The 19,017-nt window shown below is 41.4% G+C and overlaps 1 protein-coding gene across 6 annotated transcripts in view; it reads right to left on the reverse strand.

The window, feature by feature from the left end:
- Window positions 1-19,017, reverse strand: part of R3HDM2 (R3H domain containing 2) — a 210,072-nt gene that overhangs the window by 74,581 nt on the left and 116,474 nt on the right. The window contains exon 1 of one of the 6 annotated variants that reach the window (XM_056117494.1): window positions 11,604-11,741. The exons of 3 other annotated variants lie outside the window; for them this stretch is intronic. The gene's annotated coding sequence lies outside the window, so the exon portion shown is untranslated. Of the gene's footprint in view, window positions 1-7,677; window positions 7,698-10,786; window positions 11,122-11,603; window positions 11,742-19,017 lie in introns of those variants that run through there. 2 more of the 6 variants (XM_056117495.1, XM_056117496.1) reach the window with 2 other exon arrangements.

Genomic DNA, 19,017 nt, shown 5'->3' on the forward strand with positions numbered 1-19,017 from the left:
TAACCCTATATCATATGGAATGTAAATGTAACATCATCAGGAATCTGCCACATGGGGAAAGAAGAGACAGAAGGAAAAACAAGTTAAGGAAAAAAAAAACCCTGCCAATTTCTGACTCAGCATTAAAGCTACCAAAATAAGCAAAGCATCCCAGCTATAAAGACAAATCTCTGGTCTAGAAGATCAAAATTTGACTTAGATTTGGCATAAATCCAAGTGGCTGCAGCAGTAGCTTACTTCACAGACAGGTGATAGGTGTTTCTCATTATATTTTCTCTCAATACAATCACATTAAGCAGGAAATGTATCAGTATAATGTTTAAATAGAAAATTTTAAAAGAAAAATACATCATTCTTGAAGCATTTTATAGCTCTCTATATAGTTATAGTATTAATGTCATTTTTCTCTGTGTGAACAAATTCTGCAAGGTTAAATGATGATGTGTTTTTGTTCTATCTGCTCATTGGCCCCTGGGTCAGCCAATCTGATCCACAATTCCATGGCAACAGGCTTTATCACTAAGAGCTACAAGATTCAGATCTCCCTCTTGCCTTTTTTTTTTTTTTTAAATAAACCACTTTCCCCAGAAACTGCTGCTAAAGCTGTTAAAGAGCAGTTTCTACAAACAAATAGGAAATGCTCCCATTCTAAGAATGAACAGCAGGGGAAAGGGTGACTGGCAATAACAATGAATCTATGCAAATAACAAGGAATCCTGCGAACTCTGGGCATTTTTTTCTTGCTGAATTTTAGTTGAGAAACTTAGGAGTCCTTGAATTATGAAAACTCTCATCAGGATAAATTGATGGATTCATAAAAGGAGAGGGCAGCCTGGATAAAAAAATTACAATACTGAAGTTTTTCAAATTACAATAAACAGAAAGATGAAAGTTTTGAGACAGCAAATATTTGTGTTTTCCCCATAGCTTTTTTTAGGGGGTGGGAGGGGGTCACAACCATAGGTGCTCAGGGCTTACTCCTCTCTCTAGCCTTAGGGATCACCCTTGGTGGGTTCTGAGAACCTGAGGTGCCATAGGTTGAACCTGGTTTGGCCACATGCCAGGCAACTACCCTACCTGCTATACTATTATTCTGGCCCCACTTAAAAAACAAAACAAAACATTAAAATGAACATGAAAACTCAAATATCTGGACCTCTTATTCACCATATTCTCAAATCAAGAATCAGCTCATACAGTCCTTAGAATTCTGTGAAATTTGTCTTCTTTACTTATTCATATTTTACATTCTTATCCTTTACTAGCTCCTAGATGCTTCTAGAGAAAAATTGCACAGTCTAAGTGAGAAAATTATATATATTTGCTCTTCACATTCCATATGCCCCCATTCTTTCTCCTTCACTGCCGATCTCCTTGAAACAGGGAGGAAACAAGATAATTACAAAGTAGATGAGGAGCTAGGTTAAAAAAAACCCATCCATCCTTCCTCCCAGTGGCACCACTAACACTCTAAAATCCATCTAACTAAAAATCCATCTAATTAAAAAGAGTATTCTTTTCTTTTTATATATTTCAGATGTGGCATCTCAAAAATCATCGTAAAAATACATTCCATAAGAATGATCATTTTAATCATTTTTTGGTTTTGTTTTGGGGCCACACCTGACAGTGCTCAGGGCTTACTCCTAGCTCTGCACTCCTAGTAGGCAAGAGACCATATGGAGCGCTAGGGATCGATGCTGGGTCAGCTTTGTGCAAGGCAAGCACTCCTGTACATGGCCCACTATACCATCCCTCTGGTCCCCATTTAAATAATATTAAGGATATGGTTCAGTGGCATCACTGTGTAATAGCACTATCCACTGTCCTGTCCTCCGGTTGTTCATCGATTTGCTCGAGTGGGCGCCAGTAACGTCTGCATTGTGAGACTTGTTGTTACTGTTATTGGTATATCGAATACGTCATGGGTAGCTTGCCGGGCTCTACCATGTGGGTGGGATACACTAGGTAGCTTGCCGGGCTCTCTGAGAGGGGCGGAGGAATCAAACCCGGGTTGGCCTCGTGCAAGACAAATGCCCCACCCCCTATGCTATCACTCTGGCACCACTGTGTAATATGGAGGAGAAAATGGTCTCAGTCATAAATGCCAGGGTGTTTGAGATTATAATTAATATTTCCATAACCATTTACTGAACATGAATTTATTATACAAGTTATTTACATTAAGAATATAGCGTATAAGAAAAAGTTGAACGCTGACTTGACACTTAGGGCCGTTTAGGACCAGAGACAGTACAGCCTGGAGAGTGTTTGCCTTGTACACGACCTGGGTTCAATCCCTGGCATCCCGTATGGTTTCCTGAGCACAGCCAGGAGTAATTCCTGCATGCAGAGCCAGGAGTAACCCATGAGCATTGCTGGGGGTTGCCTCCCAAACAAAACAAAATAAAAATATCTGACACAGTTTCCAGTAAAAATAGCTTCTAATGTGTTTGTATTATGTTATTTTACATGTTGAAAGTGAAAAATGTAGCTTCTTTCATGCATATCTCAGTACCCAAATAAGGCAAGTGCAGTCTTAGAAACAAGGCAGGCAGGTGCAGTCTTTTTTTTTTTGTCAAGGGACCCATAAAAATCATGAAAAACAGAAACAGAACAGTTTCAGAAATTCCTAAAACAGATATAACCGTCTCTAAAATGCTGTTTCAAATTTACCAAGAATTTTTTTTTCACTTTTTAAAACCGAATCTCGTATAAGCTGGAGCTAACCCTACACAGAGCTGGGGGCGGGAGGTAGTGCTTGGAGATCCATGCAGTGCCAGGGGTCAAACCCAGATCTCCAGAAAAAGCAGGTATGCACTCAGCCCACCGAGCTATCTCTTCAGCCCTTCCTAGGATTCTTAGGAAGATAATCAAGAAAGGGTAGGTAGAAGCAACCTGGGATCAGAGACAGAAATTATATCAAAGCTAACAAAAAACAAGTCACTGCAAAAAAAGTACAACTATTATCTTCCTCTATACCAACTTCCTCTATAATTTCCTAAAGAAAAACAAAAACATTTCAGTTTCACCCTACAAACATTTTACAGTTGCCTATTTATTTTAAAATCCTGGGTCAAGTGTATAGCACATTTACTGACCTCAGGAGGACAAAAGTTGCATGAGCCTGATTCTTCTCTCCCTCCGAACATGAAAGCATGGGTTCTGAATGACAGGAGGATATGTTTCTCAATTATAACAGTAGCAGATATCATTTATTGAACATCAACTGTTATAAAAACTAGGGTTAGGAGGGGCTGGAGCAATAGCACAGCGGGTAGTGCATTTGCTTTGCACGCGGCCGACCTGGGTTCGATTCCCAGCATCCCATATGGTCCCCCGAGCAACGCCAGGAGTAATTCCTGAGTGAAGAGCCAGGAGTAACCCCTGTGCATCGCCGGGTGTGACCCAAAAATAATAAATAAATAAATAATAAAATATATTTTAAACCCCCCCCCCCTAGGACTAGGAATGTGTATAGGGCATGACATTTATCTTCACTTTAACATAACCTGAAATTTTATTTTCATATAGCAACAGGAAGGATTTAAAAAGTTTATTCTTCCATGTTACCTCAACTACAATAAAAATGACAGACTTTTAAAATAAATAGGGCTGGGGCAACGGTACAATAGTATGGGTAGGGTGCTTGCCTTACAATACGGCTTACCCGGGTTCAATCCCCGGCCTCCCATATGGTTACTGGAGCACTGCCAGGAGTTAATTCTTAAGTAATTACTGAGTGCCAGGAGTAATTCCTGAGCATTGCTGGGTGTGACCCCAAACCAAATAATAATAATGATGATGATGATGATGTTAAATTAAAAAAAAAAAAACAGAACTGATCCGGAGCAATAGTACAACATGTAAGGCACTAGCATTGCATGCAGCCGACCTGAGTTCAATCTCTACCATCACATATGGTCCCCTGAGCACTTCCAAGAGTGATTCCTGAGTGCAGAATCAGGAGTAACCCCTGAGGTTCACCAGATGTGGACCCCTCCAATAGAAGGCATTGTTGGGATGCAGCCCTGGAGGTCCTCAAGCATCAGCTGGAGGCAACCAAGCACTGAGGGGGTGGCGGCGCAATTCCCACCATCACAGAACCTGAGCAGCATTCATCCTTGAGACCCTAGCACTGACTGCTCGCTCATTTGACTGAGAATTGCTAGAGGGTCCCCAAAGCCTCCTGAGCACCACTTGGGTGCCCCCACCAGATAAATACAAAATAAAGTAAAAACAAAGTAAAACTGGTACTCTTGTGGTTATAAAAATACAATTGGTTTATCTTGATATGAAACAAACAAGTACATAAAAGGCAAACTCACTGATAAAATGTATAAATCAGAAATCACTTCTTTTTTTTTTTTGGCAGTATCAGGGAGAGAACCCAACCAAAGGCAAGTGCTTGCTCTATTTTGAGCTACATCCCTGGTGAAAAAACAGCAGTGTTATCAAGAATTGTTTCCTAAATGTAGTGCCTGCATTTGTATGGAATTTGTGTCCGTCCATATTGGATGTTTCTAAATCTAATATTTTAATGTAATTTATACATATGAGGCTTTTCTTCCCCTACAACTAAAACTGTGATTAGGGGCCAGTGGTGCAGCTCAGTGTTACAGTTTATGCCTTGCAGGTGTGAGGCCTTGGGTTCAGTGCTGGACAGAGTAAAAATAATAAACAAAAACCCTGTGGGGGCTGGAGCAATAGTACAGCAGGAGGGCATTTGCCTTGCATGCAGCCGGCCGTCCTGGGTTCAATCTTCGGCATTCCATATGGTCCCGAGCACCGCCAGCAGTAATTCCTGAGTGCAGAGCCAAGGGTAAGCCCTGAGCATCACCGGGTATGACCCAAAAAAGCCAAAAAAAAAAAAGCTCCCCAAAAACAAAAAAACAAATAAGCCCGTGAGCGAGAGAGCTAGTACAGCAGGAAAAGAGCTTGCCTTGCACAAAGCTGACCTAGGCTCAATCCCCAGTACCCCATATGGTCCCTGAGTGTATGATCCCTGAGTGTAGAGCTTGGACTAAGCACTAAGCATAACAGGGTGTGACCCCCTCCCCCCACAAAAAAAAACAAACCTGTGACTATTTTCCCTACGAATACTGACCTACGCAGCTGTTTTAAGTAATTAATCAATTAATTTGCTTTTTAGGCCACACCCATCTCTGTGTTCACGGTCATTCCCAGGGGTGTTCAGTCAGGGATCAACTGGTGTCAGGGACTGAACCCAGGCCTCATATATGCAAAACACATGTTCAGCTCATTGAGCTATCTCTCTGGCCTCAAGAAAATCATCTTAATAGCTACTTAATGTTCTACTATATCCATGTACTATTGTTTATTTGGTAAACTGGCTCTACTTTTTAATATTTACAATGGTGTTCATTGTTTTATTTTCTTTCTGAATCACACCTGGAGATGCACAAGGGTTACTCCTGGCTCTACACTCAGGAACTACTCTTGGTGCTCGGGGGACCATATGAGATGCTGGGAATCGAACCTAGGTCAGCCGTGTGCAAGGCAAATGCCCTACCCGCTGTGCTATCACTCAGCCCCAATTTTTATAATGAAATAATAGTGCATGAGATTCTTTAACCTAAGACTTTAACAGTTCTTTTTCCAATTCTCTAGGATAAATATATTCAATTTTTTTTCTTTTTTGGTTTTGTTTTTGCTACCTTGCAGTGCTCCTCATGGTTTACTCCTGTCAGGGCTCTGGGGACCATACGTGATGCCCTGGATTGAATCCTGGTCAGCTTCCATGCAAGGCAAGCACTCCACTCACTGTACTATCTCACCAGTACCATTCAAGAGTTTGAGGGTTAAAAAGTTTCTTCCTGAGACTAGAGCTATAGTACATCGGGTACAGGCTTATCTTGTACATAGAGGACCCCATTATGACCTCCAGCATTGCATATGGTCCCCAGAACACAGAGCCAGGAGTGATCCCGGAGCACCTCTAGGTATGGTGCAAATCACAAAAGTTTCTCCCTTAGGATAGCTCAAAGAGTTAGAATGCAAAACAGCATACCTGGGGCACTGCATTTATATGTGTATGTATTGCATGTATATCTGGAGTGTGCGGGAGCAACCCCAAGCATGAACCCAGGAATAGCCCCACACATCAGGCGTGGCTCCTAGACCAAAACAAATTAAAAATCCCCCTTATTTAGCCTAGTTAATAAAAAGAAAAAAGGGCAGTCACACTATCAATCATAATGTTTACTGGGGAAGAGTACATACTCACTAGTTTCTTACATCTCTTAACACCCTGGATTCAAACCCCAGCACTGAAAAAGAACAAAACAAAACAAAAAACCCAAATTAAAAAAAAAGTTCACCAGGCTAAGAAAATTAACTGTGAAGAATAGTGAATTAAGCATATCTGTTACAAAAGTTGGCTCTGTACCCTATTAGGGTAGAGAGCAACCCAAAAGATGAAGCCCCCAAAGCCATTAAATAATATCTTTTTTAGGAATGGAGAGATAGTGCAGGGGTTAAGGTGCTTGTCTGCCCTATATGAATCCAACTGTAGTTTGAGTCCTGGAATTGGAGAGTGCCCTGAGCACAGAGCAAGGAGTAAGTCCTTAATACCATGGAGTTCGCCCCCTATACCTCCAAATTACCTTCCTTGAAATGTCAAGTCCATTTGAAATAGTTAAACATCTCTTTCTTCTCTTAGAGATCTGTGTGCACCTCAACCTGAGATAGTATTCTCTGTGTCTTCCTCTCCCTTTCTCTCCTTCATTTCTCCAGATAATAATATTGACTTTACTAAAAAACGACACGGTGTGTGTTTGGGGGGGGGGATTCGGGGAGAGGAAATGAGAAGGAGAGGAAGTCGGAGAGACGGAAAGAGAAGGAGAGGGAGTGGGGGGGAGTAGGTTACTTGCTTTGCACATGGTTGACCTGGTTTGATCCCTAGGACTCCATATGGTGCCCCTGAGCCCGACCAAAAGTGATTTGAGCACAGAGCAAGGAATAAATCCTGGGACAGGCAGGTGCGCTACCCCCACTAGGAAAAAAAAGCCACAAAGAAATATCCCTAGGTCTTTAATAATATAAAATTAAAAGAAGGTAAGAAGGCATGGAGATATTGGATATTTTAGTATTTGTGGTTAACAATTGGTCTATTTAAGATCCCAGATTTTATTAAGTGATTTTATACACAGTAGTTTATTTAAATTTTATACTTTCATAAATGGGAAAAAGAGGACAGTACAAGGTAAAGGTGCATACCTTGCATGAAGATGACCTGGTTTGACCCCCAGGCACCACATATATTCCCTCCCAAAGCACCACCAGGGGTCGCTCCTGAGCACAGAACCAGGCACAGCCCCAAGCCATGCCAATGTGGCCCCCAAAAGAATAAATAAGTAAGTGGAAATAGAAGAATACTACACCTACTTGGGCTGGAGCGAATAGCACAGCGGGTAGGGCGTTTAAACGCCTTGCACGTGGCCGACCCGGGTTCAATTCCTCCACCCCTTTAGGAGTGCCCAGCAAGCTACTGAGAGTATCCCACGGGCACGGCAAAGCATGGCAGGCTACCCGTGATGTATTCGATATGCCAAAAACAGTAACAAGTCTCACAATGGAGATGTCACTGATGCCCGCTAGAGCAAATCAATGAACAAGGGGAGGACAGTGCTACAGTACAGTGCCACACCTACTTACAGGGAGGAAAGTAGAGGACGCGAACTTTCAGAAGTGGATGCCAAAGGCAAGTAACCTAAGATTTCATTATTATTATTATTATTTGTTTTGGTTTGGTGACCACACCTGGTAATGCTCAGGGGCTACTCCTGGCTTAGTGCTCTTCCTAAGATTTTACAGTACACCAGACTTAGTGCTACAGAACAAAAACAAACAACAAAGAAAACCATTACTTATAGAAGTATATATGTTAATTCAAAAAAAGAAAAACACAACTTCATTTGAGGGTACATGTTTGCAACATGGTCTATAAGCATTAATCAGAAATGTTACTTCCTAAAGTACCAACTCTGTTCATTTTATACAAATATTTAGACTATGCATAGATTCATTAAAAATTTTCCTCCATATACAGTATGCAGAGGATGTGCCTTGTACTTGGCCCACCTGAGTTTGATCCTTGGTACCCCATATTGTCGTCTGAGCCCCACCGTGAAAAATCCCTGAATGGAGAGCCAATTGTAGCCCTAAGCACAGGCATGTGTAATCCCAAAACAAACAGACAGACAAACGAACAAAATAACCAACTCCTCTGTTTTTTTTTAAAAAATTACAGAGGAGGGGCTGGAGCAATAGCACAGCGGGTAGGGCGTTTGCCTTGCACGCGGCCGACCCGGGTTCAATTCCCAGCATCCCATATGGTCCCCTGAGCACCGCCAGGGGTAATTCCTGAGCACAGAGCCAGGAGTAACCCCTGTGCATTGCCAGGTGTGACCCAAAAAGCAAAAAAAAAAAATTACAGATGATGTAAAGATATATTGGCATCTGTTTAATTTCTAAATATTAATGGTTAATGTTAAGTGAGCCTTTAAGACGACCAGGACATATCTTAAAAGAATTTACATGTATTAACTCTTTTAATCCTTAAAAAAAAAAAAACCGTACAGGATGAGCACAAATCTTTGTTTCAAATGTCTTATGTATGAAGAAATGGAGCACAGTTCCTCCTATGTAAAATTCAAGGTCACAGAACCAGTGACTGGCATGGCTGGAACTTGTCAGGCAGCCTAACTGCTGGGCGTTCAAGCATTTTGGCCACTAAGCTGTTCCAAACGGGAAACGTAACAGGCTGTAGAACAGTGGGTGCTGGTGGGCAGGGAGAGAACACCTGAGAAAAGAAGGTTTAGCCATTTTTGTGGTTGTTTTTTTGGGGGGCCTCTCAAGCAGTGCTCAGGGGGCCAGGGATCACTCAATTCCTGGCCCACATGCACAGGCCTGAGGTTGGTGCTCAGGCTGGTCATGTGGGGCTGCTGGGGACGGGCGTGGGGTAGGGGGGTTCGTGGCGCAGAGGATGACAAGGATGACCGCACAGCACAGGGACAAGCCTGGGGCCTCTATATGCAAGGCAAATTCTTTGTATATAGAGACTCCCCAAGCTCCCTTGACCCAAGAACAGGAACTTGTAGTTGAGAAATACTCTTTATTTTTTTACCAGAAAGTTTTTCAATTATATTTCATGCTTTTTGTTATCAAAAGAGGGTAATACTAAAATCACTTTTTGTAAAAGAATTCCTGAGATTTTCCTCCTTCAAAAAAAAAGCAACAAAATTTTTAAAGAGAAAATATTTCTTCTCCAAAACATTGATGCTTAGAAATCAAAGGTATTTTTTAAAAAGGTATATTCAATCGAAATAAAAAGATCTCTTAGTAATTTTCCCCTTGCTAATGATTGAAACATTTAAGAAATACTTTAGGTCTATCCCACCCACTCCCAAATGGAAGGAAAACTAAGTTAACGAAACTGTCATCTTTTAATTTCACAGCAGTTTTCTTCCCCCTCAAAGGCTATTCCTGTCCTCACCGCAGACGGGGACCTGCTCCTTGTGACGTCAGGACATCTCCCAGCAACGATTAATGAGGGTTGTCCACCACAGGGGTTTCCTGAAAAGCTAACAAGAAATTATCCACATATTTGCTGCAATGTTGAGATGCGAGGCTGCGGTGGAGTTTCTCTTAACCCCTGCAGCTCCAGTCTCAAGCAGGCTTTTAGACAACTTATTCTTCTGCAAAGCTTTTGCTTTGCCATAGGATAATCTTCCTTCCCCCTCTCCCCTACTTCTTTCTGAATAAAGTTAAGAATTTTGTTAGTCTGAAATATTTATGGCTGTAATAAATATTCATGTCATTTAACTACAACAAAAATAGGAATACATATGGTCCAGAGATGTGCAAAGCATTTCTAAGACTCTAGATTTGGTCTCTGGTACAACATGGCCCCCTGAGCATGCTGGGGTCACACCCAGTAACCCCTTTTTAAAAATAAAAAAGGAACGAATCACGAACGCTGAAAAGCAGACGCTCATCTCACTTTACACACAGAAATGAGAATAAATGAAAGCACAGAACACAAATGAGTTATCAGAATAGAAACCAGCAAGTTTTTAAAAGCACTCTTCTACATATGCTATCCAAACACATCCACAGACAGGTAAACCTTGAATTCTCCTAGGCTGATCTCTCGAATCTCCTTTAAGCTACTGAATTTTTCACAATGACTGTGGCAAGCAGTCCTCCAGAGATCAGCGTTATTATAATGGAGCTGCATAAAGCAGAACTGGCAGCCCAAACATCTATTTCAAAAAGAGATAAAATAGGTTCACACTTGAGAGTAAATCTAACAATTTCTTTTAAAGCTTTGCTCCAACTCCATACATTCAGAACAAGAGTTTTATTTCAACTACAGTGATAAGGGATTTTATATAACTACCTATTTTTGAGATCTGAGAAACCAGTGTACAAAGCTGCCTGCTAAGGACAAAGGCAAGAAAGGTAGAAAAAATTCAAATTCTAAAACTCAATCTAGACTACTCATGTATGCCAGGTCCCACAAACCTCTAAACCAGCCCATTTTCAAACCATATTTAGTTTTTTAAAATTTGGTAATTCACTGGCAGCAGGACATAATAGAGTTAATTCAGGCAGCCTGTTTCAGCAATCCTGACTTTGGTCCCAGCCTATTCCAAAAGGAAACAAACAAAATAACATCCCTATCATTAATAACATTCCATTTTGGCTTCAATTCTGTTCAGTGAAACCCAGTTATCATCAAGGTATAGATAGGAGAACGCACCGCTTCAGATGGATTTTTCTTCTTCCTTCTCTTTGTCCCCTCCCTCTCAGAAGAAAAAGACTGCAAACAAAATCACTACGTCACTGGAGACAGAGGGAATCCCGTCTCTGCACTCTTTAGAAACCAAGGCCAGCAATCAAAAATAAGCCAATCATAAGAAATAAACAAGTAATCCAAAATAAGCAGCAGTGAACCCACAGGAAATTCTTAAGACAACCTTAATACATAAAAAAAAAAATTCCAGTTAGAAAGGCTGAAAAAATTCCTCCAAGATGTTCATTAAAAAAAAAAAGCTTCATAGATACAGCAAAGGCGACATATTTCTTCTTATTACATTTAAAGACTAGGGGACAGTTATGTAAAGACATAGGACACAGAGACATATTCACCAGCCGGATGTGGAGAGCCGTGGAATGACACGGTGAAGGATATTTATAGGGGATTCCCTGCTTCCTGCAATGTGCGTCAACAGCATCACCAAAGAGAATAGAAACCACCACTATTCTCAAAAGCTAAGTCTGAATGAAGCATAGCTTGAAACAACCATGGAAGAAACAGAATCTACATAGAGTGAGAGTTCTAGCAAGCCCATTTAAAAATTAATGTTTAGATAAAAAATCAAATAAAAAGACCCCCAATACTCTCACAAAATGTAATATTTGAAAATTCTCTGATTTCCCTAGCGTGAATTACACAGTTAAGCTGGCCATCCCAAAGGATACCTATCTTTTCTTTCTACCTTCTTCCTTACCCAGTCTGAGGAGTTCAAGGACTTCTTACATTTGAAAAAAAAAAAAGAAAATTATCCAAAACTCACCCCAGATGGATCTGCACTTAAACCAACGGCAAGCTCACATTATTAATGGAGACCTCATTGTAAGACTCTGTTCTGCCGGAATATTGCCGGAAGAAATTCCTCCTGGGAAACCTGTGCTTCTTTCCCACCCCTGCACAGTCCCCTGCCGCCCCTTCACCCTTGAATGAAACGCTACTGATCCTTGCTGCAGCGTCTCCAGCAAGCTAATTGCTCTGACAAGCAGCTCTGAAGCTGACCATGGCCCAGCTGTTCAGAGGGATGTCACCTAGAGCTCTGCCAACAGTCACATTCTCGCTCTCCTGCGCGCACATTCTCCTCTCTCTCTCCCTCCCTCTCTCCACCCTCCCTCTTTCCCTTTTTCTCACCCTCTCCCTCTCTCACACACAGAGGCTGCACTGCGAGAGAGCACCCCCTTCCACCTCCGCCTCTTGCTCTCATTCAAGCACTTGAGCGACATGCCAGCCTCCACACTGCTCTGAGGATAGCTTTTAAAGACACAGCAGCAACTTTTTCCCTACTGCTTATGTTGAGACGCCAAACAGAGTTATATTAGAGACGACTGGAGATATGTATTCAATTGAAAGTTCATTTTAAAATTGCTTTGCCTTTTTTCTACCTATACTACACCAGATAAATGGTCTTTGAGGACAAGCTATTAGGTTGAACCTTAAAGAAAGTCAGACCAAACCTATTTACAGATAATTTTTCTACCAAGTTATATTAATAAAATCACTTCACTTGGTGGAAGACAAAAAGGCAGCACAGGCTGCTTAACAGCTACACCCTACAAACTCCCAAAAGGATGAGGAGAAAATTCTGGCTAAAAAAAGCAGTAATGAGGAAACTGTGAACTGATAAACAAAACAAACCAGAAAAAAAAAAGGGAGGATAAGAACAGAGGAAGGGGAATATTGATAAGTAGGTTAAGATTAAATAAGCAAGTGGTACAAGAGTAAGAGTTTTTGAAATTTACGTAGTTCTAGATCACAGAAGACTAAGAAATTATTTTCAGGCCCAAATTGTTTTTTCTTCCTTCCCCCTGTGTTTATTTTGTTTTGGGGGCCACACCCAGCAGTGCTTAGAGTTTACTTCTGGTGGAACTCAGGGAACCATAGACAGTGCCAGGAAATGAACCCGGTCAGTCACATGCAAGGAAAGAGCTTTACCTCCTGTATTGTCTCTGGCCGGCAATAAGACAGATTTTTAAGAGTTATGCACATGGAGTAACATACATTACAGGCAGTACAAGGTCTCTCACAGCACAAAATAACACGGAAGGACCGAAGATATAGCTTAGTGTCAAAGTACTTGTCTTGCAGGGGTGAGGCCCTGAGTTTGATCCCTGAAACAGCAAATTAACGACATAGGAGTATGATCCAGGCATTCTGATCAGAATGGAAAAAAAATTCTAGAACAAAGTTAGTCATTCATCCAAACAAACATTTCTTGTGTGTCTGTGTTCTTATTGCAGGCCAGATACAATTAACTGTAGGAATGAGATGGATTAATTAAAGGGAGAGGGTGGTAGAGGAGGATGGGGAGGAGAAGGGGGAGAGAATGGGGAGGGAAAGGAGAAGAAGAAAGAATTCTGTTTTTTACTCTGAATGAAAAGAGAAGCCATTTTTGGAAGTTAAGAAGGTCCATTCTGGAAGGCTGAATAGACGGCTTTAAAGGATTCTGGCTTTTATGCTCAGTGGCAGGAGAGATCACTGAGAGCAGAGGAATGATTTTGCCTACATTTCCCTTTTACCTCCCCAATTTTTGGCTTGAGAAAGATTTTTATAAAAAAAACTTGTGAAAATAGTATGAAAGGGTTGGAGAAATAGCACCTTAACCTCTATAGGTGCTTGACCCGGATTCAATCCCTGGCACCACATTTAAGTCCCCTGAGCACCGCAGGAGTGATCCCTGAGCACAGAGTCAGGAATAAGCCCTGATCACCACGGGGTATGACCCAAACACCCTAACCCCAAATAACCAGTCACCCAGATTCACAGATGTGTGTGTGTGTGTGTGTGTGCGTGTGTGTGTGTGCGCACACGCGTGCATGTGAACAATCTGAGACAGTCTCACAATGATCCCTTTCCATCTAAAATAATTCGGCATGTATCTTCTACCATAACGTTCACCGTGAACTATGTAATAGCCATTGCCTGGAAAGTCAAGTTCCAGATGAGTTAATGAATAACACTCAAGCAAAGAAAATCTAAATAGCACTAGGAAAGCCGAAATGACTTTGGAATTATCACGCACTGAAAGCTGGGCAGAACTTGTAAGCTGAACCCAACTAGGTGAAATGTCAGCTAAAATAAAGTCAGCATTTACCATAGCATTCAGACAAGACTTGGACCCCTATAATATAATATCAAAAATAAATTACCTGGCATATGAAGAACAAAGGCAATCTGAATTTCATGTGAAAAGAGATTAACAGATACAAGGCAACATAAACTGTTTCAGTCTTATAGCAGCTAAGTTAAAAAATATTCTAAGTTAGACCAAAACAATCCTTTTCATTCTTAAAAGAATTAAGAAAGAAAAAGAGAAGTAAAAAAACCAAGTAAGAAGTTTTAGAATTGAAAAATTAGAACAATCAAAATCTAATCTCTGTTCTGTTTAGTTTTTGAGCCACAGCCAGTAGTGCTCACTGCTGATGTCTATTTGCATTCAGGAATCACTCCTGGCAAAGCTCAGGACACCATCTGTGGTGACAGGGATGGAACCAAAGATGGCTGCGTGCAAGGCAAGCACCTTACCCACTGGACTATCTCTTTGGGTGTAGACTCACTTGATGGGTTCAACAATAGAACAGAAATGAAAGAAGTAAGTTGATTTGAATAGAAATAGAACTTGAACTGCAAACAGATAAATTTGAAAACATTGTATTTCATTTAAGTATCAAATACGAACTAAACATCTGTACAATAAAGAGAAAAAGGAGTGGGGGTGAAGTGAACAAATTACCAAAAACTTATAGGACAATACCAAACGTCTTAACATTTGGGCCATCGGTATCCCCAAACAAAGGAAAAGTGCTGTGAGATAATTGGAAAAATAGTGGCTGGAAACTTTACAAATTTGACAAAAGAACTGTACATAATCAAGAAGCAATCCCCCAATAGGTAAAATGTAACAAAATTTACTCCTAGATTTGTCATAAGTTAACAGCTTTAAACTAAAGAAAAAAATTAACTGAAAGCAGACAGAGGAAAAATAATGCATTAATATTTTTTCTCCCCACTGCCAGGGACAGAAGAGTCTTCCAGATATCACATCCCTGACCTGTGGATTACTTATAAGGCAGTAATATATATATATTTTTTGATTTTCGGGTAACATCTGGTGATGCACCGGGGTTACTCCTGGCTCTGCACTCAGGAATTACTCCTGGTGTGCTCAGGGTCCATATGAGATGCTGGGGATTAAAGCTGGGTCAGCCGCGTGTAAACACCCTACCCACTGTACTATAGCTCCAGCCCAATGCCATAATAATTTGAACGCCTTTGTACTTTTTCGGGCTGGAGCGATAGCACAGCGGGTAGGGCTTTCGCCTTACAAGCGGCCAACATGGCCGACCCGAGTTCGATTCCTCTGCCCCTCTCAGAGAGCCCGGCAAGCTACCGAGAGTATTCGATATGCCAAACACAGTAACAACAAAGTCTCCAACGGAGACGTTACTGGGCCCGCTCGAGCAAATCGACGATCAACGGGAGGGCCTTTACCTTTACCTTTACCTTTGTACTTTTTCATCAAAAGAAGTATGAAGACTTGGGCCTGGGACATGTGACTAGCATGTTTAATCCCTGGCACCAAGTGTCCCCACTTTCACCACTGATGAGTATAATCCCTATTTAAATTAAAAACAAAACAAAAGAAACCAACATGGGTTGTGGAGACAGCTCAAAGGGTTGAAGGGGCACTGTTGCATGTGGAGACCCTGGGTGTGATCCCAGCAGTACATGGTCCCACAGGTACCAACACTATCATTTAACACTCTAGCCCATACAACCAGGTCAATGCGGGGAGGAGGGAAAGGGGGCACCAAGCAATGTTTGGGAGCCAAACCAAACCAAAAGCAATTATAAAGGAAGTAAGAGAAACAACATTCTATTAATCTGTTTGTTGATTTATCAATTTACAGTATTATGAAATTTTAGGGATTTAGCTTTTTATTTCTAAATGTCTATACTTGTCACCACTCAAGTTCCAGTGTCACCCCATTTCCAAAAAAAACTCTCTGCTCATTCTCCACCCTCTCTCCCCTTTCTCTCTGGTAATTACCACACTTTCAATGAGTCTAGAAGTTAGTTTTATGCAGTTTTCTGCCAGTTCTTTACTTCAGAAATTCATGTCACATGTGAGTGAAACCATCTGATGTATTTCACTTCCTTACTTATTCCACTCCGTACACCTCGAGTTTTATTCATCTTGTTTCCAAAAATAAAACTTTCTAATCCCCTCCCCGCGCCCCACAAGTCCCCTGTTTCTAGGGCTTACTTCTGGTTCTGTACTCAGGATTCACTCCTGCATAGGAACCATACACGGTGTGAGTGATCAAACCAGGGTGCAAGGCAAGAACCTTACCCACTGTGCTATTTCTCTGGTGTAGGCACAACTTTTTGCTTTTTAGGTATTTTGGAGATGCTCAGGGATTACTCCTCGTGAGCACAGGCAACAAGATCAAACCAGGTCAGCTGCATGCAAGGCAAGCATCCTAACTGCTGTACTAACACTCCAGCCCCTAGGCACAACTTACAAAAAAATAGCAGAGTTGCATTCCTTGAGTATAAGAACCAAAGCTTCTTTATCCAGTCATCTGTTCGTGAGCATTTAGGTTGATTCCATGTTTTGACTACTGTGAAAATGTTGTGAATGTATAGGTGCAAATACCGTTTGAAATTAGTATTCTCATATCCTTTAGATAAAGTCTAGGGATGGTACTGTTAAGTCATATGAAATTTTCATTCTTATTTATCCAGAGAAAATAATATGAGAATATTATACTCTGCTTATTAGTTATAAGCTAATAAGCTTGTAAGTTAAAAGCTGCACAACTTATATTCCCATCAAAAGTACACCAGTTTCCCCATCTTCACTATTACTTGAGTTTTTCAAACTTATACAAGGCATTTTTCACACATTTGTAGGATAGCTTTATGTTTTCTTTGAAGAACTGTTTATTCAAGTCTTTTGTCCATTTTTAGAAATTGAGTTACTTGGGGCTGGGGAGGTGGGAGATAGTATAGCAGGTATGGTGCTTGCCTTGTATGCAGCAGCCGGGGTTCAATCCCTGGCATTCCAGGTGGTCCCCCAAGCATCACCAGGAGTAGTGCAGAGCCAAGAGTAATCCCATCCGAGCATCGCTGGGTGTGGCCCCAAAACAAAAACAAACAAAAAGAAATTCGGTCACTTTTGTGTGTGTGAAGTTTGTGAGTTCTTTTGATATTTTGAATTTTTATCTCTTATCTTTTATATTTCATGTGCAAATATCTCCTCCCAATTACTAGAATGAATTTTGGCTGTGTCATAGTTTTGCTCCGTAAAAGCTTTATAATTTACATTTTGTATTTTTGGTAAATCATTTTGACTAAATTATGATATTTAAAAAATAATGAATCAGTTAAAAAATCCCCTCCCTTTACTTTGCTGCTGAGGTACTTACCAGGGGTGGTTCACATGCCTAGCTGTGGTGTTCGTGCGCTTTGCTGTGGTGCTCATCGGGTATCACACTTGGTTGTGCTGGGATTGCACTCCACGTGTGGGGCAGCGCCAGAGATCCAACTCACAACTGCATACCTGCAAGTTATATGGTCTATTATAAGGCCATCCCTGCCCCACGAGAGCTGTTTAATTTCATGCAGTTCCATTTCCTTTATTCTTACTTGTTTTCCTTGCTCTTAGATGTTGAGGTCCTGAGAAAAAAAGATAATCTAGACTTTCTTCTATTTTATTGCTTCGGTTATTATACATCTTTTTTCCCCCTTTTGGTTTTGGGGGCCACAACTGGTGTGCATAAGGGACCTCATGTGGTCACTGAACATCACTGAACAAAGGTCAGTTGAGTGCAAGGTGAGCACCTTAACCCCTGTACTATCTCTCCAGCCCACAGATAAATCTTTAATCCATTTTGAGTGAGTTTCTGTTTCTGCCTGGTTTTAGGGTCACACCGGGGAGTGCTCTGGGCTTACTTCTAGCTCGGAGGTAAGGGATTGCTCCTTGCTGGACTTAGAGTACCATATAGGGTGCCCAGGATCAAGCCTGGGATGGTTGTGTGCAAGGAAAGCACCTTACATGCTGTACTTTATCCAGCCCCATTTTATGTTAATTTTTGTATATGGAGCTAAGTAGTGATATGTTCCTTTACTTTGCATGTGGCAGTTTCATTTTCAACATCCACTTGTTTTTGTTGTTGTTTTTTGGAGGCACTCCACCTGGTGGTGCTCAGGGAACCAGGTGATGGCAGGGATGGAACTAGGGCAACATCTGTGCTACAGCCTTTAGAATCATTTTGCCGACACCTTTGGTTGCAGAAATTTTTCATTTTCTATTTTGTTCACTTGGTTCCTTTATCAAGATTAGTTGTCTGTACATGTATGGTATCTTTTGCCAGGGTTCTCATTCTATTTCACTGGTTTGTGTGCCTGTTTATTTCATTTGGTTTTTATTCCATTACCATGCTATAATTACTACTGATTTGAAATATAGTATGCTTTTGCTGGTTTTAAATTTTTTTTTGGGGGGGGGGTGGGTGGGAGGGTCCACATCCAGCAGTGCTCAGGGTTTACTCTGCACTCAGGGATCACACCTGGCGTGGCTCAGGGACCACGTGTGGTGCTGGGAATAGAACCCAGGTTGACCACATGCAAGGCAGGCACCTCACCTGCTCTACTCTCTCCAGCTCTTGTTGCTTTGGTTTTTTGGTTCACTCTCAGAGGTGTTTGAGGGGAGCATGTGATCAAACTCCGAAAATGTTGCTTGCATCATGTGGTGCCAGGGATTAAACCTGAGGATCCTACATGCGAAGCAGGCACTCCAGCCCTTTGAGCCACCTCCCAGCTGTTTAAATCTATCTTACTTTGTATACTTGTAACCTGTAGAACCTTTCTGCATGTGAATCTGAGTTGACTTCTTTTGTTTTCCTGCAGGTGGCATTATGGCTTTAGTGTACAAATTCTCCTTTGTTTTTATAGCTATGACAGGAAGAGGTAGAGGGATGGTGATGGGGCAGTGAGAAGCCCCAAGGGAGAGATCCACCCTGTCCCTTGACCTCTACGACCCTATTCCAGCCAACAGTCCACTACACTGCTTCAGTCTTTGGGCTATAGCTGGATGCTGTACCTGAAGTGGGAGCAGCTTTGCTGGTCCTGCTGCCACTAGCATAAAGCAGCAGGACTTGGTTTATCTCTCTGAGCTT

This window comes from Sorex fumeus, unplaced genomic scaffold (assembly GCF_029834395.1).
Source record: "Sorex fumeus unplaced genomic scaffold, SorFum_2.1 ptg000035l, whole genome shotgun sequence".
Taxonomy (NCBI): Eukaryota; Metazoa; Chordata; class Mammalia; order Eulipotyphla; family Soricidae; genus Sorex; species Sorex fumeus.